This window comes from Marmota marmota, unplaced genomic scaffold (genome assembly GCF_001458135.2).
Source record: "Marmota marmota marmota unplaced genomic scaffold, marMar, whole genome shotgun sequence".
Lineage (NCBI taxonomy): Eukaryota > Metazoa > Chordata > Mammalia > Rodentia > Sciuridae > Marmota > Marmota marmota.
In genome coordinates this window covers 11,827,349-11,847,265 of record NW_026000241.1, presented here as the reverse complement: position 1 = coordinate 11,847,265, position 19,917 = coordinate 11,827,349, and the positions used below count along the sequence as shown (strand labels likewise).

At 40.9% G+C, this 19,917-nt stretch overlaps 1 protein-coding gene across 8 annotated transcripts in view; it reads right to left on the bottom strand.

Annotated features, from left to right (window-relative positions):
• The window catches only part of Ccdc13 (coiled-coil domain containing 13), a 52,171-nt gene extending 38,445 nt beyond the window's left edge, over positions 1-13,726 (bottom strand). For 3 of the 8 annotated variants that reach the window (XM_048794904.1, XM_048794907.1, XM_048794911.1), the window contains exon 1: positions 13,605-13,724. The gene's annotated coding sequence lies outside the window, so the exon portion shown is untranslated. The other 5 variants (XM_048794908.1, XM_048794910.1, XM_048794909.1 and 2 more) reach the window with 4 other exon arrangements.
• Between the last annotated feature and the right edge of the window lie 6,191 nt (positions 13,727-19,917).

The window sequence follows — 19,917 nt, the reverse complement described above, 5'->3', positions numbered from 1 at the left end:
GTGCATAAAGCCTGAGTACACAGCCCAGTGAATCCCCCAGGTGTGTGCTTCTGTGGTGACCCACTGCTGGGGCTTAGAAAATGAAACCTCCAACTCTGGTGTTTTGGACCTGCTGAGTTGAAAATATTTAAGAATCAAGATCTTTCAGGCCTATTCCATCCCCCACTCCCATCTCTTGGTCTTATTTCTACTCCATAGGCACAGGAAAGGGCTTTTGCTGAATATAGTATGTCACCCTGAAACTCATGTTGAAATTTAATCTTTGTTGTGAGGTACTAGGAGGGTAGAAACTTAGAATCTGACTGTGGTGGTGTTTAAAGGTGATACCTTTGAGAGTTGATTTGGATTAGATGAGGTCATTAGGGTAGAGTTCCCATGACTGAATTCTAGTAGCTGTATAAGAGGAGGGAGAGAGACCAAAGAGACGCATGTATACACATGCTCCCTATTTTTTGCCATGTGATGCCCACACCCCCTCAGACTCTGACAGCGAGAAGGTCATTACCACAGCCAAGCACAGTGGTGCATACCTGTAATCCCAACCACTCCAACTACTCAGGAGGCTGAGGTGGGAAGATTGTTGAGTTTGAGACAGCTTAGGCAACAGAGCAAGAGGCCATTACCAAATATAGCCTCTCAACCTTAGATTTCCAGCATTGTGAGTCAAAGTCAACTTCTTTTCTTTATAATTCACCCAGTCTGCAATATGGTGTTACTGGCAACAGAAAATGGACAAAAATACATGCATCATCCAATAGTCATATATCCTAATTCTCCATAAAAGTCATCCAATCTGTCCCCATATCTCCCCACAACACACACACCCAGTTCTCATTAGCATGCTTATAACCACCTCAGCCACTCCCTCTCCCTGGAACGATCCTCTCTCAGACATCCACCTCACTACTTCCTCTCAGATGTCATCTTGTCAGAGGCCCATCTCACATTCTATTGGAGAAAGCATCCCTGTCCTCACTCTGCATACCCCTTACTGTTTTTATCTTTCTCCATAGCACTCAGCTTCACTTGACTAATTTTGTATTTATCTGTTTATTTGTTGACTACCTGTCTCCCTCCCCACCAGCTTCATCATGGTGGGCCCTGTGCATTGCTCACTGCCCTATCCTCAGTGCCTCTATCAGGGCCTAGGATATGGCAGACTAAATTGGTTCCTACGTCCTCGCTGCCCACTCCTCCTGGCCCCACTTGTAGTCCATCATGCACTGGTTGAGGGACTGGTTTCTCTAAAGTACAGCTTTGAACTTGACATGCCTCTTTGCAAAAAACAAAAAAATAAAACAAACAAAAAACTGAGATGCTCATTAGCCACAGAACTAAGTCCAAAAGCATTAAAAAAAAACTTTGGGGTATTTGGCCTCAGTCTCTCCTTCTAGCTTGTTTTCCTTCCATAATGCTAAGTTCTAATTAGTTGTGTCCACTTGCTCCTTTGTCCTATATAAGCCCCTTGCCATAGGATTAAATCTTGCTGGTCCTCCTGGCCCAGCACTAATACCACGTCCTTTCCTGATCCTCCAGGAACAGTACTTTCTGCTTTAGCCATACCTTCCTGATACACCTATCTCTATTTTATGGTCCCACAACCTCTACCCAGTGGTTCTTAAACTTACTTCCATTATGAATCTGCAAGGATACAATCTAAAAATACTGATTCCCAGGTCATATCCCTAGAGAATCCGACTTTGTTATAACAGTCTGGATTTGGAGACCAGGCATGGAGCTTTGTAAGAGCTGCCCAGGAAGCTCTAACATGCTGTCTGTGGACTGAGCCCAGGGTTGGAGAAAGGTCTGGCCAAAGCAGGAGCTGGGACTATGTTGAAATTCCTCAGCAGATAGATTTGCCCAGTAAGAGAAATTGCACAGGAAACAATTAACTTGCAGGTCTGTCTGCACTTTGCGTGTTCCAAAGAAAGGTTTTGCCCTTGACTTGCTGCTAGGAAATAACCTCTAAGCCCTTGGAATATCCTGCCTGGTTAAGAGTATCTTTCTTCAGTTGAGGTCCTTGGAACACTCTAGATAGTCTGTGCTAAAAATGTGGGTGAGCACATGGTATCTGCTTGACCTCTGGAGGGGCTGGAGATTGAGTGACTAAAGTCAGCTATGCCAGTGGTCAGCCATTCCTTGGTGACCAGCTCCCAATAAAAACCCTGACCACCAACGTTCAGGTGAGCATCCCTAGCTGGCCATACTTGATGCATGTTGTCACATGTTGGTTTTAGGAGGAATAAACATTGTCTGCATGACTCTGCTAGAAGAGGACAACTGGAAGGTTGTGCCAGGTGTCTCCTGGACTCTGGCTTTCTTCCCTTGCTCATTTTTATCTGTAATCTTTCACTATAGTAAAGCATAACAGAGTATAATATGATGGCTTTTCTAAGTTCTATGAGTTCTAGAAAAAACACTGAAACCCGTGAACTTCAGGAATCCTGGAACATTTCTATTAAAAGTGTTATATTCATAGCCACCTCAGTGGGTTCAAAAAGATGGGGATACCCAAGGATATAATGTAAACATAACAACTAGACTCAATGTTTTACATTTCAGGCAAATTGTACTCCATGTTTTAAATTTAGGCAGGGATCAGCAAACTTTTTCTGTTAAGGGCCAAACTTAAAAATAGTTTAAGCTTTGTAGGCTATATGTTTTTTGTCACAATTACTAACACTCTGCCATTGTAACAGAAAGGAGCCAGAGACAATGGGTAAACAATGGTTATGGCTGTATTTCAAAAAAACTTTACTACAAAAAGAGGCACTGAGCTGGATTTGAACCATAAGCCCTTAGTTTACCAACTTGATGTAGAGGAATTTCACCTGAAAAAAATTTCCAGGGATTGAAGCAAACCCTATTTCAGTCTTTTATTTGAAAATTTAACTAAAACAGTTTAAAAATAAATTTATCTTTTGATTCCCCTTCTTTTTGTAGATTACAAGGGAGAGACAATCATATCCTTCAGTTTCCAAACTGCGTTACCTTGGAAAGACAAGGGATGCGCTATTATTAATAATCACTCTTCATCAAAGCAGGCCAGGAAAACAAATTAGAGTGTGAAATAGTGGTTCTCATTCCTGCTGCATACTGGGATAACTAGGGATTCTGAAGGTGCTGAGGTCTGGGTGCCATGCCAGGGATTCTGAAGTCATTGATAAGGGTAGGGCCTGGGCATTTGGATGCTGCTGGTTTGGGAGGCCATATTAGTAGGCTGGACTGAGCTGACAGCACCTGGAGTTCAAGGTAGACTTGGCTCTCAACCAGATATGTGCGAGTTTTCTAGAACCCTCCAGGACTTAATCCCTTCTTCAGTTAAGCAGGAGATGATGGTACTGAGGTTACAGATGTGCAGTGAAGGGCAAATGCAAAGGACAGTGTGAAAACATTTTGTCAACTATGGACTGATAGAAACAGTATCTCTCCCTTCCTGTTGGTTTCTTTGGAGGACTCCCTTCCTCCTCTACTTTATCCAACATCCAGATTCTTATGGTGACACTAGTGACCAGCTAGCAGAAAGTCTTCCCTGGCTGCTTGGCCAGTAGTGACTAAATCCTAAAACACCACTGCTTCCAGCCTCTGTCCACATAGCCTCACATCACAGGGTCACCTCCCTTGACCTCATCCTCCCAGGACTTTCCTGTCTCTCTAGATACCTGATCCCTCCTCCCTAGCAACTTGGGTCTTGCACATTTATCCCATTAATCCATTCTGTACATAACCATCTGGGACCTTTCTAAAACAAGATCTAAGTGGCTCCTGCCTCTGCAAGACCCTGCCAGGATTCACGGGAGGAAACTCTGGCTAGCCTGAAGGCTGTACGTATCCCACAGGCATTTTTGTTCAACTCTTACAGAGCACTATGTTATGATTTGATTTTTTTGCCAACATTTAAATATCTATAGATTTTAATTAAATCCATATTTGCAGATTCTTTTATAAGTTAATAGGTATGGCAGTACTGGGCCTATAGTCCACATGGTCAGCAGGCACTAGGCAGAAGGAATTCCCTCTGGACAGGGGGAATTCTTCCCACTCAATCACTGTCCTGGCCACTTTTGGAAGCAGCAGCTGGCACATCAGCTGCCCACTATCATTGCACATAAAGGTTCTTTATCTTACACCTTCTGGATTCACCCACTTTCATTTCCTACTGGTGCCTGAAGATGCCTGGGTTAGTGGCTCTTGCTAAGGATCAGGCTCAGGGGCATCTCAGGCTTTCTTCAGCAACTTCCCTGCCTAGGATGCCTCTCTCCTATTACCTGAGTTGGCTCTTTACCTTTCCACTAACTCCCACTTAGTCTTTAGGGTTCCCCTAGGGGCATTCTGTGGACTCTCAGAATCTTTTGGACATCCCCTGGTCACTATACCTCCAATATTATAACTACCTATAATTTTATTTATATTCCCTTTACAAAGAGGTCTCTTAAAGGCAGGGCCTTATGTCTTATTCATTTATTAATTCTCAGCATCTTGCCCAGAATAGGCCCTTAATTAGTGTTCACAGAGCTATCACTGAATGAATGTAGCCAGTGCTCAAGAATGAGAGAAAATAAAGTTTGAAGAAGTAAATGAGTGAATGAACAACACAGTAAATTGTAAAGTTTTTTTTCCTTTTCCATTCCCAATTTGCTCTTGAAGACACTGGAGAACCAATACTTCTTTGATGTTCACTGTGCTATGGGAAAATTACTTAATCTCTTTGCCTCAGTTTCCTCATCTGTAAAATGGTATGATAATCACTGTGAACTTTCTGAAGAGGTTTATAAGGATTGAGAGAGCACATGGAAACTACTATCTTTATCACCTTATGAAATGGTGCCCTTGGCCCAATCCAATCTCTGGAAGATGGACAGTCATGCTTGCACTCACAGGACACCTGTGGATCAGACCAGCCCTCAGGGCACTGGCATCTGCTCTGTGCTACATAGGAAGTCATTAGAGATTTGGATTTATGTGGTGTTGGCTGTGGCCAGGGCATCTGTCTGTTTTTAAAGCTCCCCAGGTGAGTCTAATATTCAGGAGAGTGAGAATGACGGTGGAAAGTGCACTGAGAGGCTGGTTGGGCAGGGATGCTACAGGAGAGGCAGGCACCTGTCAGCTAGTCCAGCCTGGCAGGGAGGGAGGAGGAGGAGTGCCTGAGTGGGAGCAGGGGGTTTTCTGCTGGGAAAAGAGCACTGGCAGGCAGAATGTGGTGTGTGGGGAACTGAGAGAGATTCAGGATGGCAGGAGGTAGGGTGGAGATTTGAGGAGCTCTGGACTTCCTCCTGAGGTGCTGGGGATATTCAGAGCGTGCATACAAGATCACACTTGCCTTTCATGAAGCTGGAGGTCTAGCTGGGAGGGGGTTTCTGGAAAGGACTGTGGGCCGAAATCAGAGCTGTGGCAGTGCAGATGAAGAAAAGGGAGCAGGAACTGCCACCAAAGGACCAGAGGTGGTATGCAAAGGGGAAGGGGAAGTCTAGAGGGCTGAGGCCTGGGTTTGAATGCCTTGGGGAGATGGTGGGCTCTGGCAGAGAAGCAATTTCCAGGCCGCAGGCAAGGTAGGTGGTAGACTGTTGGGCTTGAGACCGTGGGCCTTCCACATGGAGAGGGCGTGTATGCAGCTGCTTGGGTGGGTTTGAGCTCAGGAGAGAAGCCTGGGCTAGAGCCTCAGGTAGCTGAGACCAAGGGTTTGGAGAGAGTGTAGAGTGAGAAGGGTGTGGCAAAGAAGGAAGGGGAAAATAGAGGAAGAAGAGACATCTGGGAGCAGACATCTGGGAGAGGTGAGTAGATGTCACTGGGTAGAGATGGGGACAGATGTGTGAGTCTGATTAGGGCAGACACCATGGAGACAGGAAGCTGTGGTTAGGAGCAGTGGGAGGGTGGAGGCCAAGGTCTCCTCAGAGATGGACCCCAAACCATATTCTTCCCTTTCTTCCTAAGCATCTTAATTGTAAGTCAAGGACAAAAGGATCTCAGTGGGGGCTGCAGACTTCCAGGTCAGAAAGGAAAATGTCTGCTTTTTCAAAGCACATAATAACACTGAAGGTAAATTTTTCAAAGTGCACCTTGACCCTATGTGATTCCTGATAAATCCATGACAATGTAGTACACATCAAAAACATGTTCAAAGATGTGCCTGTCATTTGGGGGAATTCAGATAAGTGAATGGAAGGCTTTTGGTCACGTTCTACCTGCCCTGAAGGTAGACAGTGTTGTGTTCATCTTTGAATCTCATCTCCACAGTACAAGCCAGCACATGCACACGTTGGGTACTAAATTAGCATTTATGCCATGATGAATAAACAATCCACAGCAGCAATTTTGACACTAAAGCACTAAAAGCACTCAACTTGAATCCATTAGCTCATGTAGAATGTGGGTCAAAGAATCAATGTGCAAATATTTATTGGTGCAACAGAGTTATAGACAGAGCTCTGTTCTTATGGAGCTTATGGTTTGGCAGGGGAGCAGACACTGATCAATTGACTATGCAGGTAAGTATACAGAGCTATGATGCTCTGAAGGAAAGGTATGTGGTGCTGAGACTCTTTATCAGGGGTCTGGGGACCAGGAGGACCTCCCGAAATGAGAAGAGACCTGATGCACATGCAGGAGCTAACTAGAGGAACATTTGGGGACAGAGAGGCAGCAAGTGAAAAGTCCTGTGGCAAAACTGAACAATGGCACTGACCAATTTTTTGCACATCCAAACCATCAGCAAATTCTCTTGGTTCTTTCTTCAAAACATATCTAGATGCTGAACACTTCTCCACCTCAACCACCCTAGACCAAGAAGCATTGTCTACTTGGACCATTACCATAGCTTCCTAAAGCAGACTCTGTATTTACTCTTGCCCCCACCCCATACTCCAGTCTCAGCACCTTAGCCAGGGTGACCCTGCTACCCCTGGCTGAGACCATGCTTACCTCAGTACAAAACTAGAGCCTAGTGTAACCTGGCTCCCCTTCCAGCGCCCACTGCATTATCAGGGATGCTTGAAGCTCACAGCCTTCTGCACGGACTGCTCCCTCTACACTCTTCTCCAGTCATTCACATGGTTCCTTCCTTGACCTTGGATAGGTCTCCACTCATGGGATATCTTCTCAGGATCACCTTCCCTGATCATCCTAGTTAATGCTGCATCCCCTCCCCTCCAGTCTTTCTCCCATGGGTTTAGTTCCCTTCATTGTATTTTTCACCATTTGACCTACAGCACAGCTGACCCATTCACTGTTTTTTTCCCACAAGTATGTAAGCTACCTGAGGACACATATTTTTATCTATTTTATTCATGGCTGTATTCAGCACCTGTGACAGTAACTGGCACATAATAGGTGTTCAATAAATATTTTCAGAACAAATTAATGAATTTGGTTTTCTTTAGATCACCATCCTTAGTAGTCAACTAAGGCTATCAGTAAGTAATTGTGACTATAAAGAGGCTATCTTTAAGTAATTGTCATAAATGCTTACATAAGTATAATCCCTTAAAACCACTCTTAATAATATTTGTGCCTTCCACTTGTGGTACTCTGGGGCAGGGCCAGGTCTTGTTACTTGCTCTAGACTTAAGTAGTAGAAGCTGAGATGCAGAGAAGTTCAAAACTTAAGGCTAACTAGAATTTCTGGTCTCTGATGTGACATGTAAAAAGCTTAGAAGCTGCAGCTCCCGTCCTCAAAACAAGAAGAAAGCTGAAAAAATGGAAAATTGATAGTACTTGGATCTATCAGAGAACTGTGATATATGGCAAACTGAGCTGACAACTGGAAAGACAGGTGCATGCAGAGAATCACAGCCTACAGGGAATAGAAGCTCACAGCTAGAGTCAGTATCAATAGGGACACTTTAAACTGTACCTGATGACTTGCTGGAGGCTCAGTGTAGATAGCTTAGGAGTTTAAAACTTGAAGGGGTCCAGCTTAGGAGGCCTTCATACTTTCATAAGTTTTACCTCTAAGGACCCTACCAGGTTCTCACTATGAGGTCACAGGGAAGCCCTGACATACTTTTGGCAGGGAGAAGGGTAAAGTAACCATTCTGAAATATGCCTAGAGCTCTCTACTAGGCTCCTTAATGTGGACTGCCTTCAAGGGACACTATTTTATCAGAGTTTAGTTGACTGGAGTTTACTAAAACCTAATAATAGATTCAGGAAGGGGAAACACCCAACTCAGGCTCACTAGGATAGAGCTCTCTTTGTACGACTATAGAATGCTCCCCCTTCCTCCATACTTAGCACCACATCAATAGGATTCCTGTGTAACAGAGGGTTCCAGTTAAAGAACCATAAGCCTTGGACCCTATTTACAGAGTTTTTAGGAAAACCCATACAGGAGGGGAGACAGAAACAAGGACAGCAGAGGAAATTTTAGTCTCTTGACACCACAGCTACAGCAAATAACAAATATAGCCTAACTCCTAGCCAGATAAACATAAAACCTCACACTAAAGCCCTGTCTACCTCAGTTTAATTTACCTAATAGATCATGTCTGCATCTCAGTAAAAAATTTATCATGCATGGTAAAAGGCAAAACAAACAAATACAACAGTCTGAAGAGACAAAGAGAGCATCAGAACCAGAATCAAATATGAAGGCAATTATGGGAATTATCAGACCAAAAATTTGAAATAACTATGATCAATAGGCTAAAGGCTCTGATGGAAGAGGTGAACAACATGCAAAAACATATGGTTAATATAAAAAGAGCGATAAAAACTAAGAGAGATTACATGGGAAATTCTAGAAATCAAATATACATTAATGGAAATGAAAAGTGTCTTTGATGAACTTATCACTAGATTGGCCACAGTGAAGAAGAATCAGTGAGCTTGAAGATGGGTCAAAAGAAACTCCCTGAACTAAAATGCAATAAGAAAAAGAATGAAAAATAAAGATAAACAAAACCCAGAAGAGAATATCCAAGAATGGTGGAACAATATCAAAAGTGTAACATGCAGCTGGCAGAAAGAAGTAAAGATACACTTGAATAAAAGAACACCATCAAACAACTGAAAGCAATGGACATTTATAAAATACTTCATTCAATGACAGCAGAACACACATTCTTCTCAAGCTCACATGTAACATTCACCAAGACAGACCATATTCTGTGACATAAAACGAATCTTAACAAATAAAGATATCATACGAAGTAAGCTCATAGGCTAGAATGAAATTAATTAGAAATTAATAACAGAAAAAAGTCTGGAAGTTCCAAAATATGTGGAGATTAAATAACATACTTCTAAATAACACATTAGTCAAAGAAGATGTGTCAAGAGTAGTTTTAAAAAATTCTGAACTAAATGAAAATAATGACCTTATTAAAATTTGTGTAATGCCACAAAAACAGTGCTTAGAAAGAAATTTATAGCATTGAATGCATATATTAGAAAGGGTGAAAGGTCTAAATTGGTCATTTAAGATTCTACCATAGAAAACCAGGAAAAGAAGAGCAAATGAAATCCAAAGTAAGTAGAAGAAAAGAAACCATAAAAATCAGAGCAAAAAATCAATTAAATAGGAAACAGGAAAACAATAAAGTAAAAAACCCCAAAATTGGTTCTTTCAAAGCATCAGTAAAGTTGATAAACCCTTAGCCAAGCTACTCTCTCCAAACCTTTCAAAAACAAAACAAAAACCAACCCAGAAAAACAGCGCAAATTACTATCAGAAATGGAAGATGGACCATCACTACTGATTCCATGAACATTAAAATAATAGTGAAAGAACAACTTGATGCCTACAAATCTGATAACCTAGATGAAATGGATACAATCTACCAAAACTTACACAAGAAAACAGATTATCTAAATAGATTTATATCAATGAAGCAAATAGAATTAATAAAAACCTTCCAAAACAGAAAATATCAGGCCTGGATGTTTCACAAGTGAATTCTACCACGATTTCAGGAAAATGATACCAATTTTCTACAATCTGTTCCAGAAATAGAAACAGAATATTTTCTAACTCACTCTAACTTAATATCAAAATAAAGATATAAGAAAATAATTAAAGACCAATAGCTCTCATGAACATAGATGCAAAAGTCCTTGAAAAATTTTAACAAATTGAATCCAGGAAGATAAAAAAAGAACTATACACCACAACCAACTAGGGGTTATTCTAGGTGTTCAGAGGTGGTATAAATTGGAAAATCACTTTATGTAATCCATCGCTTCAACAGGCTAAGAAGAAAAAAATCACATGATCATATTAATAGATGCAGAAATGCATTTGACAAAATCCAGTACCATTCATGACAAAAACTCTAAGCAAAATATGAATAAAGGGGAGTTTTCTCAACTTGATAACGAACATTTGCAGCTGGGCCCAGTGGCATACACCTGTATTCCCAGTAACTTGGGAGACTGAGGCAGGAGGGTCACAAGCTCAGCACCTTAGCAAGATTCTGTCTCAAAATTAAAAGAAAAAAATTTAAAAAGGGCTGGGGATGGAGTTCAGTAGTAAACTGCACCAGAGTTCAATCCTCAGTACAAAAAAAAAAACAACCCAAACAAAACCCTATAGCTACTATTATACTATTGTACTCAATGATGAGAAACTAGATACCTCCTCTTAGACTGAAAACAGGGCAAAGATGTTCCTTCTCTTCACTCTTATTCAACATAATATTGGAAGTTCTAGCTAATGGAATAAGACAAGAAAAGGAAATAAAAGATATATAAGTTGAGAAAGAAGAAATAATACTTATCCACAAATGATGTGATTATCTATGTAGAAAATTCTAAAGAATCAATAAGCGCAAATTCATAAATTTCAGTGAATATAGCAAGGTTTCAGATATACAAAAGTCAAATGCCTTTCTATGTACCAGCAATAAGCAATTAAAAATTGAAATGAAAAACAACTATTTACATTAGCACAAAAAATATTTAAATATGTATAAATCAAACAAAATACCTACAAGATCTATACGAAGAAAACTATGAAAATCTAGAAAAGAAATCAAAGAACTAAATATATATGTATCTCATATTCATAGGAAGAATCAAGATTGTTCAGATGTCATTTCTTCCCAACTTGATATACAGATTCAATGTAATTATAATCAAAATCCCAGACAGTTACTTTCTGGATGGCAAAAAGTTGATATTAAAGTATATATGGAAAAGCAAAAGACCCAGAATAGCGAAAATAATATTGAAGAAGAGCGTTAATCAAGACAGTGTACTATCAGTGAGAGAACAGACAAATAAATCTATGGAACTAAATAGAGCCCAGAAGTAGACCCACATAAATAGTCAACAGCTCTTTGACAAAGAAGTAAAGGCAGTCCAACTGATAAAAGACAGACTTTTCAACAAATGGTACTGGAACAAATGGACATCCACATGCACAAAAGAAAATGCATCTAGACACAGACATGTCTCAAAAATTAACTCAAGCTAGGAACACAACTGAAATCCTAGTGTCTTAGAAGGGTGAGGCAGGAGGATCTCAAATTTGAGGCCAGCTTCAGCAACTAAGAGAGGCCCTAAGCAACCTAGTGAGACCCCCATCTCAAAATAAAAAATAAAAAGGGCTGAGGATGTAGCTCAGTGTGAAGTATCCCTGGGTTCAAACAGCCATTACCATCCACCTCTTCCAAAATGAACTCAAAATAGATCATATATCTAAATGTAAAGTGCAAAACTATAAAACTTCTAGAAGATAATATAGAAGCAAATCTAGGTGACCTTGTGTTTGGCAATGCATACAGAAAATCAAAAGCATGATCTATGAAAAAAATTGATAAGTTGGACTTCATTAATGTTAAAAAAAAACTTATCTGCAAAAGACACTGTTAAGAAAATGAAACAGAAAAGCCACAGAAAATCTGTAAGAAAATCTGCAAAACACATATCTAATAAAGGAATGTATCCAAAATATACAAAAAGTTTAATAAGAAAATATCTTGTTTAAAAGTTGGCAAAAGTTCTGAACAAACACCTCAAAGAAGATATGTTAATGACAAATGAGCACATGAAAAGATGCAAAAGATCATAGTTTATTAGGAAATGCAAATTAAAACAACAAGATACTGCTATGTATCTTTTGGACTCATCAAAATCTAGAACATTCATTTATTGCTGGTGGGAAGGCCAAATGGTAATGCCATTTTGGAAGATAGTTTTGACAGTTGTTTTCACATAGCTAGAGATTTACCATATGACCATATTTACCCAAATGAATTGAATACTACTCCATACAAAAACCTTCACATGAGGTGTTTATAGTAGTTTTATTTTTCATCATTAACCCAAATCAGAAACTACCAAGAAGTACTCTCATAGGTGAATGGATAAACTGGTACATTCACACAAACCATTGTTCAATGGTGAAAACTGAGCTATCAGGTCATGAAAAGACACAAAGGGAACTTAATTAGAATATATACTGTATGATTGCAGCTATATGACACTTGGAAAAGGCAAAATTATATAAAAATAAAAGATCAGTGGTTGCCAGTGGTTGGAATTGGGGTGAAGGAATGAAAGTGGAGCCAAGGAGGATTTTAGGGCAGTGAAACTCTTCTGTGTGATACTGTAATGATAGATACATGGCATTAGACATTGATCATAACCCAGAGAACTGTACAACATAAAAAAGAATGCTAATATAAATTATAGATTTTAGTTAATGTTTTTCAATATAAGTTTATCAATGGTCAACAAATGTACCACACCCATGGAAGAGGTTGTTTAGAAGCAAGGAAATGGGGGTGGAGAATATATATGCAAACTATTTTCTATTCAATGATTTTGTAAATCTAAAATTGCTTTAAGAAATGGTTAATTTCTTTCTTTCTTTCTTTCTTTTTTTTTAAGTTAAAGCTGCATGGAAAGAACTCTCGGCTCAGGAAGGACTTAGAGCCATGGGGTAGGGAGAGTGATATTTACTTAGGAGTCCTGTGGAGAAGCAAGGTCTTGAGACTGTTGAGTGCATAGGGGACAGGGACCAGTGAAAGACTGAGTCCCTTGTAGTCACCCGCTTCCCTTGCCCCACCAGCCTGCCACTTTCTTTCCTCTTTCTCCCTCCCTCTCCCGCTTTTAAAAACTATGTTCTCTTTGATATTCCCAGGGGTGACAGGGTGATGCCTCGAGACGCCTCATTTAGGCACTGCTGGACAATGCCTAGAGGAGTTGGGTGGAGAAGTCTAGTTCGCCGGGTTGGAGTCCCGCTGAGTCCCTCTTCCGGTCCTGACAGGGTTAGGGAGGGAGGACTGGTATAAGGGGCTTGGATGCCACCTGGTCGCGCAGTTCCCGCTGCACCCTTGGAGCGATGGAGACTGCTCCTGGCAGTGCGCGGAAGAGAGCGCGGGTCAGGCGGACCAGAGTTCGAGTTCTGCCTGTACCACCCACTATGTGTCTCTGGGCAGGCGACCCCCCGGCGCCGCACTAACCCTTGTACCGCGCGGAAAATCAGTGTCTGTCGCGGGTGGGGACTGGGCGGAGGTGAAGATTCACGGGAGGAAGGGAAGAGACTCCGCTCGGCGCGGGCGGGTCTGGCCAGCGTGTGCGATCGGGCTCGGGTCTTGCCCCGGCGGCTGCGAGCTCTACCGGCTGCGCCCGGCCCGGGCCCTGCCGCCCTCCCAGGCACTCACAGCGGTCTCTCTCCTTCTCCCTTCTAGGGTCGCCGGGCTTCGTCACCTCTTCCGGACGCGTGCACGCGCTGCCCTGGCAACCGTCACCAGGGAAACCAGCAACGTCGCACTTATGACGTTATCACTGCTCTACGGGGGCTCGAGAGAGCCCTTAAGCTCTGAAAGTGACAGAGGCGCTGCGCCGCGTGTTGAGGTGGTAGCAAGTAGACATGGACATTGGCGCGGTGAACTGGGTGGAAGAGGTCGTGGAGTCCCTGCGACTTTAAATTGTCTGAAGTGTATTTAATTTTTTTTTTCTGAACTTGTGGTTGAACCCAGGGGACGCTTTCACGACGTCCGCACTTTGAGAAAGGGTCTTGCTAAATTGTCCAGGCTAATCTCCAACTTGCAATCCTCCTGCCACAGCCTCCCAGAGTTGCTGGGATTACATGCCTGCCGCAAAGGGCAGGGCCTGAAGTGTGTTTTTTAGAAAGTTTTTGTGACGTTCTGCACAGAGATGCACATTTTGCTGTCCTGTAAAGAAGTTGGAAAATGGACAATTTCACCATGAAATTTAATGTAGCCATTCAGAATATCTCTGAAAAGTGTAAAACAGGGTGGTGGAAGGTTGAAAGCAAAAGCATTCTACTGTCATGAATAACTAATTAAATTAAAAAAAAAGAGAGAGATAATTCACTTATATTTACTTCTTAAAAAAAAAAAAAAAGTAAACTAAACGGGGACAGACCTGCATGGATCAGTAATGTTTTATTAAGCACCTGAGGGGCATATTTTCAAGAGAGAAAATGGCAACTGGTTATAATAGGGGTCTGAATTTTATAGGGTTCAGTTAGACTTGAATCAGCAGAATGTGTCAGTTGGGCAGTCAGGTCAGACACTGTTGCTGGGAAATGGTGAAAATCCAGAGCCCATTGTTTCCCTTCTCTTCCTGGGTGGGACCCATGTCCTCCTTTATTCCCTAGGGATTGTGGTTCCCCTTTTTTCCCTGGGGGTTGTTGTTTTCCATATTGAGGTGGCACACCTGTAATCCCAGTGGCTTGGGAGGCTGGGGCAGGAGAATCATGAGTTCAAAGCCAGCCTCAGCAAAAACAAGGCCCTATGCAAGTCAGTGAGACCCTGTCTCTAAATAAAATACAAAATAGGCCTGGAGCTGTGTTCAATCCCTGATACCCACTTCAAAAAGAGGTTATATTATGATGGAAAGTGAAAAGAAAAAACAAAACCAAAAAACAAAACAAGACACAAATAGTACGCTAAATAAATAATTTGTTTTTTTCAAACTAGGCACAAAATCAAGACTGATATACAGTGATTTAAAGTGGTTATATTTGTGTGGTGGAATTGCAGTACTGTTTTTGAAAATTCTCATGTTTCTCAAAACTTTTTTTCTTTTTTTTCCTCCATAGTTATGAGTATGTGGTACCAGACCACCACCAGCACTGTAGGTATAAACTCAAGACTTTCTGATAAAGAATGAACAGATCTTTCTGGTTGGTCTCCAGTTGCCTGCCTACTGAGCTGACGGGGACAGATCTGGAATCTGCATGTGATAGTGTTAGGGACAGACAGATGAGGATGGTGGAAACACGAGGTTAAGAGAATAATTCTATAAAATGGGCCTCCTATGCTGACCCCCCGATGCTTTTTTTTCCCAAGAAGCAATTTACCTGCAGCCCTGCCTGGCCTAAATGATTAGGATATGTCACATTCCTTAGCAAACTGCCTGTTCACTGGAGGAGAAATGCAGGCCCAAAATAATTGATAAGAGGGACCCAAGTTACCCTGAAGGGGTAGACTTTTGTGACCAGATTCTGAAACTCTGGGAGATAAGGATTCCTCCTAACCATAAAATCTGTAGGAACTCATGGTTCTAATTAGAACTGGTCAGCATGGGCCAAAGTGATCTAGAGTTGTCATGGCAGTGGGGACTTGAAAATCTGATGTCATCCTGCTGTCAGTCAAAAGTCAAAAGGTGGACCCGGGCAGGAGTCTCAGAAAACTTCTCTGGGAACCCCAGTAAAACTGGAGTGCAGGACAGGCACATTGTCTCTCTCCTCTTTGAGGGGACCTACTGTCTCCCTTGAGAGTGACTCCTTTGCCTTTTCCTATCCCTTCTATAAACTCATTTCTGTTACTCTGAGAGACATATCTGAAATCTTTCTGACTTGGTTGCAAGAATCAGCGTTTGAAGGGCAGATCTTTGCACTGCCTCAGTTTCTTGGAAGCTTCCAGCTCTGTAACAATAGCAAAGGCACAAGATGAAGAGTGGGATTCAGGTACATCTATGAGCCTCAAGGGGTAGGGTCTTTTACACGGGGCATCATTCATTCATCTCAGGATCACAAGGGGATTATGCAGCATGGGATAATGAACAAACAGCTAGATCTACTAAGAAGGCTTCTGAGAAAACACCATTCCCAACCCAAAGCCAGGTTTCCATTAAGATAAGAACAATCTATGACAAAGTTAAGGCTGCAGAATTTCAGAGTAGGCATTCTAGAATGCATATTAGAAGAAGGGAATTGGTTACATTTGTGCCAGCAATCAAAGGATTCCCTAGCCCCCAGGACACTTTGCCACTGAGCCCCTAGGCCCCTCAGCGTTTTTTAAAAAAATTTGAGATAGGTTCTCACTAAATTGCCCAGGATGGCCTTGAACTTAACCTTCCTGCCTCAGCCCCCCGATTTGCTCAGATTACAGGCATGTGCCACAGTGCCCTGCCAAGAATTCCTTTTGACAAGGATTTTCCAGTAATCCATTCTTATGAAACCAGCAATGACTTTTCTCTAGGTTTGTTATCTTTCCACTGCTAGTATTGAGGCTTTCCAGCCATTTTTTTCCTGATAATTTTTAGTCTCTTGAGAATTTTCTTTAGTTTATAAACCTAATGTTTTATCATCTAGGAAGTCAAGGGAAATTGGGTCACCAAAAACTTCCTCTGGTAGACTGTCCAGATGTTTGTTAATCCCAGCCTGCTTTCTGTTTCTCTTACCAGAATTACTTGTAGGATATTGCTCTTAAATCTGAAATGTTTATTGAGATGATTATACATTCACATGCAGCTGTAAAAAACAATACAGAGATCCTCTATACACTTTACAAGTTTAACCAATGGTATCATTTTGCAAAACTATTCTGCAATATCACAACCAGGATATTGACATTGATAAAATCCACTGATCTTATTTCCATAATTTTTCCAATTATATATTCCAAATATTTTTCCATAATTTTACTGTATTCATTTTTGCATTTATCATACATAGATTCACATATCCACCACCAGTAATATACTGAACACTTTAATAAATAACACAAGAATTGCTCTTTTTGTGTTCTTAGGTCTATTGAGGGACATCTGGGCTCTTTTCAGTTTGGAGCAGTTAAAATTAAGCTGTTATGATCATACATGTACAGGTTTTTGTGTGATCATGTTTTCATTGCTGTGGAATTCATGCCTAAGTGAGCAGTTGTTGACTACATTGTAAATGCATAGTTTTTTATTTTCTTTTGAGATGGTTTATCTCACTATGTTGTTCAGGCTGGCCTCAGCCTCCTGAGTAGCTAGGATCACAGGCACATGTCCTCACACCTGGCACATATTTAGTTTTTCTTTCTCTCTTTTTTTTTTTTTTGGTTACTGGGATTGAATTTAGGGGCACTTGACCACTGAGCCTCATCTCCAGCCCTATTTTGTATTTACTTAGAGGCAGGGTCTCACTGAGTTGCTTAGTGACTCACTTTTGCTGAGGTTGGCTTTGAACTCCTGATCCTCTTGTCTCAGCCTCCTAAGCCGCTGGGATTACAGGCGTGTGCCACCATGCCTGGACATAGTTAGGTTTATAAGAAATTGCTAAATTTTTTTCTAGAGGGACTAGACACATGATCAAATCAACTAACAACACATTTCTTAGAATTTATTCCTGTGATTAAGTGACCTGTGACTTACTTGTAACCAGTGTTCATAGCAGTACTTGTATATCAGTGTTCATAGCAGCAGTATTCACAACAGCCAAAATGTAGAAGCAACCCAAGTGTTCCAATAGGTGAACAGATAAGCAAAATGTGATATACACACATACTGAATATTATTCAGCCTTAAAAACAAATGAAATTCTGATATATGCTACAACATGAATGAACCTTGAAATCTTATGGTAGGTGAAATGAGCCAGGCATAAATGGACAAATATTGTATTATCTACCCACATATCTATCAAGAATGGACAAGTTCATAGAGAAAACCAGAAGAGGTCATGGGGGTGGGGAAAGGAGAAATTGGAGAGTTTGTGTAATGCTTGTGCAGCTTGGGATGATGAAAAATCCTAGGGTTGGATAATAGTTGCACAGTATTTTAAGTATCTTTTAGTTCCAATGAATTAGACATCTAAAAATGGTCAAAATAGTAAATTTTATCTTGTGCAGAGTTACTGCAATATTTTTTGTTAAGAAACCGAGCATCTTTTTGTGTGGGTCTAACTACTTTTCCTAATTCCTAAAATAGATTCTTTCCACAGTTCCCCACAGTACCTTTATCCATGCTTATTTATCTTCTTTTTTATCTTAAAATATTTTTAGTTGTAGGTGGACACAATATCTTTATTTAGTTTATTTATTTTTATGTGGTGCTGAGGATCAAACCCAGTGCCTCACATGTGCTAGGCAAGAGCTCTACCATTGAGGCACAACCACAGCCCTTATATATCTTCTTAAAGATAATAGGATCACCAAATAGTTTCCCTCACTGAAATTATTCTCTCTCCTACAAATAAGCAATATAATCAGTGGTTCCACTTACTATCAGAAATGAAACTGAATTGAACAAAATCAGAAGGAATTGCTGGATTTAACTGTCATTAGTCAAATCACAAACCTCAACTTCTTTCAAAAATAGCAATATTATCCTTAATCAAATAGGTCATGAAAATGCTTTGTAAACTGTGTACTGCTCTTTAGTTACCTGTATTATTTTAGTAGTAAGGCATTTTATCTTTATTACTACAGATTTAGCTGTTTTGCCTCATTTTGGAAGTGCTGCAGCCTAAAACCATGGTCCCATTTGGCCTGGTTTCATTGTTCTCCATTTTGAATCTTTTCAGGTCTAAAATACAATTTGGTTTTTATTCTGTGAGTCTCTTTGGACTAGACTTGAGTCATGGTATTGATGACAGGTAAACCAGGAACACTAAGGCACTAGTTTATATTCAGGTGTTGTGGCCTATATCCAAAGCTTCTCCCTTCTCATAATCCGACACTCAAGAAGACAAGAGTCATCACAAAGGTAATATGAGCCTGAATTAAGAGCAAACAGAAGCAAATTGCCTTATTTTTGGCCCAAGATTAAGCCTGATTAAATTATACTGCTCAACACTTATTAACCCACATAGATAAAAAAATGTTCATTTACTCCAGGTTCAAGCCCCTTCTTGATGGACGTTCTGCGATGGATTTGGCTTTGTTGGCCACTAACCTCCAACAGACTCCCCCAGCACATTTTGTGTTTTAGCTTAACATCGTTTTGGCCATTATCAAGTCTTATTTTACCCATGGAGCTATTCTAAGATATGTTTATATGTACGGTGATCTCAGTCATCATGTTGACTTTATTAAAAAACTCAATGTTCTGCCAAGACTTAGCAATCTTTAGTCCCAAGGAACTCCTTGATGGATGAGATCTACCCTGGCTTTCCACTAAGCCTTCTGCACAATAGATTAATAATGTAATTTTCCTCCCTAATTTCTCAGTTTTGTTCTTGGCTCATATGTCAGTCTTGCAAAATATTTGGATGAGTCACCTGATTTCAGTAATTATTTGTTTCTGTCCTGTTGATGAGGTCCCCAAGGCTTCATGCACTTACTGTATTTACCATCTCCATAGTAAAGAGTATATGTAGGTGAGACCTCCTCAACCTCCTTCTTAGAAAGGCTGAAACAATATTGACTAGCATTAGGTGGCAAAAACAGGTGAAGGGCCTAGTGATGGCAACAGGGAGAGGAAAAAGGACAAAACTGAATGATGAGAGAGATTCTGCTAATGAAAAACTGATAGGACTTGGTGATTGGTTTAATGATAAAAGAATAGGAAGAAGGAAAGATGCCCAGGAGATGACAGTGAGCAAGGGAGGTATTGCTGACAGGATGAGTGACCTAGGAAGGGCCGCCAACAGGGAAGACAGCAAATATGGTATGAGATGAGGTGAGATTAAACATCATTGAAAGGCGTGATGGCAAAAATTTACTCACTCAGTTTCACCAAGGGAAAAAATCATCAATGTTATGAAAACTCACAGAGAGGACTTGATCCTGGGTTCCT